Genomic DNA, 6,000 nt, shown 5'->3' on the forward strand with positions numbered 1-6,000 from the left:
CATGGGGATATATCTAACTTCTATATGGACAAAACCCTAATGTGTGCTTTGTTATTTATATGGGTATTAGTTTATGGTTTACTTTGAACCTTTTTATGCTCTTTGTGGGTGTGCTAAACCCTAACATGTTTCTTTGAGACTTTGCTTAGGATATTGTGAGTGACTATGGAACTTTAAATTGTGTTCAAGTCTATTACTTTTATTACCACTAAATTGTAATTTCAGCATATGATAATGATGCCACTGAGTTTTTTTTTTTTTTTTTTTTTTTTTTTTTTTTTTTTTGGGGGGGGGGGGGGTGGTGTAGAAAATTGTGTATTTGCATTCTATGGTATTATTTGCTAACATGGAGAGGAGTATTGTGGTGGAGGAGAATCATTATAAGAGCAATGTTAATACTGTCTCGAAGTCAGATGGGCCGTTTATTTGGATTGACTCAATATCTATAGATCTTGTTAGTGTAAGGATAAGAGTGATGCTGGAAAGTGTGAGCATTTTTCTATACGGTTAGCCTTCTCCCTAATCATGTAATAATCTTTTAGATTTGTTTTTAATTTTCCAGCTATGTGGCAATGATTCAATACCAGTTCTATTGTAATTGTGTGTATGAGAGTTTTTTTGGTTTTTTTTTTTTTTTTTTTTTTTGGGGGGGGGGGGTGGATTTTTTCTTTCAAGAATCATGATCTTTATCACTTATAATGCGTACTAATTCCTGGGGAGTTATTTTCCAAGTATATTGTCTTATTTTTGAATAATCAGCAATAGTTACCTGATTTTTTCCTTTGGGCTAGGTCTATCTTTTTTTGATTCTTTGGGCATTGTAAAGTTCTATAAATTTCTTGAAGGGATCCTCCTGTGCACTTTTGTGCGTTTAAGTTCCTCTTTTTTTGCAAGAAAACTTTTTATGTGTCACAAAATTATAGATCCTATTAATGATCGTATATGTCTTCTGTTTTTCTCTAATTAATATTGTTATCCTCATACTTAAAACTGACTCTTTTTTTTGAGAGAAGTTTGCAGTTTGACTGTAGTTGGCAAGTAATATTGAGTTGTCTCTTGCATGGGTTACCAATGTTCAGCTCAGTAACTGCAATTGTAAGTTTTATTTAGTTGTAAGTTCTGTTTGTACAATCTTCTTTGATAGCCTCAGTATATTGAGAGTTCGAGTTCTTGCATATTTCTTCAACTTATTTTTCTTTGAGCACCTTAAATTTTCACCCAGCTTGACTCTTCTTTTTTGTTTGTTTGTTTGTGTACTTTTATTATTTATTAGTAAGTTATGCCTTACTGATTTATTTTGCTTTTTGATAAGGGCCTTACTGAATTATAGTTATGATGATAAACAACCTTTCTCTGGTTTGTTGATAGCATGAAATAAACATAGCCTAAAAGATCTAATTGTTGGGAAATTTACTAACATAGCCTGAAAGTTTTTTCTAATTGTTTGTTTGAGCTGCCACTTTAATGTTCGTTTTGATTCCCATGTAGGTAGATGCGGCTTTGGTGCTCCTTTGAACATAATTTCACATGTGAGTGCCTGAACATAATTTCACACTTCATTTTCATTATCCTTATTTATAAGCCATTATGTGATGCCTTCTATAATTGAGTCCATTTACAAAAATGTACATGCTTTTATTCTGAAAGTGTTTTTATGTCACCTATTCTTCTTCCAGGATTTAATAAACGCACATGTCATCATACCTCAAGATATGTGGGATCTTAGGTTATTTAAACGAATGCCATCAGTGTAAGTGCATTTTACTTTGATTACATGTCAATGGAAACAAATTCCTTTTGATTCTCCACGCTTCCTTTTGTGCTTTCAGGTTTCTAATGCCCATTGCATCATAACTTTGAGAGTCTTTTGGTTTCCTAGTGGTTTTTGGCTCTCTCTCTATCTCCAACCACTTATGTATAGTCTTTTGCTTATTCTTCGTCCTTCTCATCTTTGTCCACATGTCCTGCAAGAAAGGGATTTTTTTATAAAAAATGAAAAGTTTGTAATTATTTTTTTTAGGGTGGGGAGAGTTCTTTTGTGTGTGTACTTAAAACTGTGTTTCCAACTACACTATAAGAATTAGCTTATTATAAAGGTATTCTCTTGGTTTCTTTTTTAAATTCCTCATACTATTCTGTCGCTTAAAATAAACATTGATAATATTCTATCAATTTTGTAATACATTGACATTCAAGTTGGATTTTTATAATGTTATCATGGCCTAATGGGATTCCTCAAATTGATTACTAGTAACTAATTATGATGTCATATTTATGGGATTCAAATTTTCTTTATGCTTGAGCCCCTGAAATTTTCTGTAAAAGCATGAATACGTGAATTGTTGGATTTATCTTTTTAAATGCATCGGGCACTTTTGGAGTCCATGGGGGCTAGTGGATCTACTGGGCCTGAAGCTGTTTGCTGCTACAAAAAGGAATGTGGTTTTATGGACAGCAAGAGCTGGTTCCAGGAATCCATTTAATATACCATGTTTCAGTTGCCCTTTCAATATCCTGCCGGTGAGTTTTGGATCAATATCAAACTGGGAAGACAAACATTTGCTAAAATGCAACTATCCAGGTTAGTTAAGTTTTTATTTCTTTTAGTCCCTAGATCTCAAAGATGAATGTCCCTTATAATCTGTTTGAACAGGTGCTTGCATTGGACCAAAGCCTACAACACACAGATTCATTGTTGTTATGGTATCACAAATCGCCCTCACTTTCCTATGTTATTTATGAAGGCTAATTAAGTTTAAATGTACTATGTAAAATACCATGTGCGTATTTTCTCCTTCTCAATACCCTCCCTCCCCCTCTATTTTTTTTTCCTTCCTCTTCAGACATTGTGTACAGATCTGACAAGTAGCAAAGAAGGCTTTCTGAACAGTTATTAGTTTGGGAAAAATATTCAAACCCCCTCTACCCCCGGTATGTGTGGTGGTTTCCCCTTAGAAAACCGAACCTTGTGAGTTTTCTTCTCCCCAAATGGTATTGCTTTATTTGTCAACTGGTTAATTGTGTTACACTTAACCCCCCCCAGGGCTTTTGGATATAACACAACACCTCCCTGTGGTATTTTTGTGAAAATAATATGGAAACTTATAGTTATTTTCCCTCAAAATCTATCTTCTTATTCTATTCTTTACATAATGAAAGTTTTTGGTGACTTTTCTTTTGTGCAGAGTTTTAGGTCATGGAATCTTGCACAGGTAATTTCCTCTGAAACGATCTGAATCATTTACTACTTGTGTTTTATTGTTGGACCATGCAGCTGAATGTTTTCGGGTTTTATGACTCCGCTACCCCAATTTCCCATGTTAAAAAAATTTAATGCTGATATATCTACTAGGGAAACAAAGTTTGATAGGGACCTAAGGCCATACACTCTCTTATCTCTAGATATCGATATTCTTTTCCTAAAATTTAAAGGTTTCTTTATTGAATTAAGATGCAAGTTAAAAGAATTTGCTAGAGTGACATAGGGTTGAGATCAAGATGCTCTTTGGTTTTCTCAATAATCTCATATAGGTATTTTTCTCGTTATTGTGTTTTAAAAATTTTACATTGAATATAGCAAACCTTGTTGCCGCTGTGTTAGATCTTATTTACGATTGAACTTAATTCTCCCTTAACTATTTGATTGACCCTTTCGGGTTAAAACTTAGTTTTCAAAATTCAATTCTAATCAATCAAAACTCTAACTCATATCTCATTTCTTATTCTCTATTTTTCTTGACTCACCCAACAATGTGTTTGGCTCAAATATTTGCTTTAGTTTTCAGCTTAAGAACTCAAACTCAAAAAGGTGAAGCCCACACGAACAATTACAGTGCTCTTGTTGCCCTCACCCGCGATATTTTCTCTCTTCCCATCCCTTCTTTCATTTTTTTTTTTCTTTAAATATGTCAAGCTAACAGCATAAATGCAGGTCAAAAAACACAAGAAAGCAAAAAAAAAAGGAAATGAGTAGATCAAACACTTAACAATAGATTGTTGGAACTATGGTTAGTTCTTTTTTCTTTTTTCTTTTTTGATAATCTACAATCAATCTATATATATCTAAAAGTTAAAGCGTAGCATTTATTGTTGCTACACTCCAACTGAGTCACATCATTAGCCATGTCACCTTTTATTTATTTATAAACAATACTAATATATATAAATAAATAGTGCAACTTTACATATTCTCTAACTCATTAAATCCAATGCATTATTAATAACCTTACACATTCTTTAACTCATGAAATCCAACTCACCATTAATTCAGCTCTCTTTCAATTCTCAACTTTTCATTTTTCCCTTCAAAACCGATTGGCTCTTTTGAAGCTCAAACCCTTCAATTGTCACTCCTACAATTAACTAAGTTATTTTTAACACTATAAATTTCCAATTGCTCTTTCTCTACCTCCTCAAAAAAGTTGCCAATGTGGCATCAGATTTGGAAAGTCCCTCTAAAGTGTGTTCTTTCCCTTCTTATTTTTTCTTTTTCCCCAACTTCAAATTTTCCATTGGATTTCTATAAAAAGTTCGTGGCTGATATGCGTTTTTTTGGGTTGCTGACAATGTGATCACTTTATAGCTATGGGTGACTAGGATTTGGTTTGTCGATTACGAGAAGAGTTTTCAAGGATTAGAAATCTCTATAAGAACTTCTTACTTCATATTCATGTTGTACAATTTTTATTTTATATTTGTGTTTTACCTGTTCAATTTGTTTATCTTTGACATCTTAGTTTTCTTTAGGGCCGGCTGAATGGTGGAGCAAAAAATGCGGTTGCCTAAGGCCCTAAGTAAAAAAAGGCCCCCAAATTTTAACCAAAAGGGTTATTTATAATCAATAAATAAAATATTTTTTTTTACCAGATGAAAATCAAATAAAAATATAGAGAAAAATGCAACGTCCACAATATTTTTTACAACACTTTTACAACTAATGCTAAGTAGCAGGTTGTTACAGCTTATTGTTGATGGCAAAAAAATAATTATAGTGATATTTTCAAATAGAAAACAAAAAGCAGTTTAAAATCTAGGATTTGTTGTAAAAAATATTGTGAATGTTGCACTTCTAAAAAAAAAAAAAAGAATAATAATAAAAGTTTAGTTAGCAAATTTTTACTAGTTTTCATCTAAGTCTACTACTAACACCACTATTTTACTTACCACTATTAATCTACCACATCAACAAGTATGAAAAATTTTGTCAAATTTTTTATGTCTATAAAATTTCTAAAAAGAGAAAAAATTCTACGTAGTTTATGTTAATTAGTAATAATTTTGCATCTAAAACAAGACGATCAATTTTCGCCTTAGGCCCCCAAATGCATCAAGTCGTCCCTGGTTTTCTTACATCAGACATTTGTTTAACTCTATGTAAACAAAAGAAGAAAAGAAAAATAAAGTTCGATGTAATTACCTCTAATAGTTTTGGAACAATAATAGAGTATACACTGGAGTTTTACTTTCATTTTTTTTTAACTCAATGGGAACTTTCTCAATTTCTATTTGGCTTTGACAATTATAAATACTATGTTTAGCATACTGTTTCTTACTATGTGCAGCACATAATAATTTGATCTTGCAGTCCAATAGAAAATAATAGATCTGCCTCAAAAGTTTGATGGGTTTGTGTGTCACAAGGAAATAAAAAATCTCAAAATATGATTAGGGATTTAATTTTTATCCGATTTTGGTAATGCTAAATGTGGAATTTGGTTCTTGTAGGTTTAGGAACATTGATCCAAGCAACAAATGATGTCCTTAGCAAGAGCAATGCAAAATTCAGCAAATGAATCCAGTACATTGTATATTATAAGAGCACCCAAAACCCATATCAAGGATTTAGATGCATGACTTGTCTTATAAATAATCAACAATAATATAATGGAACAGAGTGTAATTAAATATCCACAAATATACTTCAAACCATCAAAATCTTTTCGATGAAATCCATAAAACAAAAACTTTAATAATAAAGTCTCCACATACAATCTCAAAGAG

At 32.1% G+C, this 6,000-nt stretch overlaps 1 long non-coding RNA gene across 1 annotated transcript; it reads left to right on the forward strand.

The window, feature by feature from the left end:
- Nucleotides 1–999: 999 nt before the first annotated feature.
- Nucleotides 1,000–2,724, forward strand: LOC115988897. Its single transcript, XR_004091695.1, has 4 exons — nucleotides 1,000–1,095; nucleotides 1,489–1,529; nucleotides 1,677–2,581; nucleotides 2,654–2,724. It is a non-coding gene; the product is annotated as an uncharacterized LOC115988897 (long non-coding RNA).
- The last annotated feature ends 3,276 nt before the right edge of the window (nucleotides 2,725–6,000 follow it).

This window comes from Quercus lobata, chromosome 5 (genome assembly GCF_001633185.2).
Source record: "Quercus lobata isolate SW786 chromosome 5, ValleyOak3.0 Primary Assembly, whole genome shotgun sequence".
Classification (NCBI taxonomy): domain Eukaryota; kingdom Viridiplantae; phylum Streptophyta; class Magnoliopsida; order Fagales; family Fagaceae; genus Quercus; species Quercus lobata.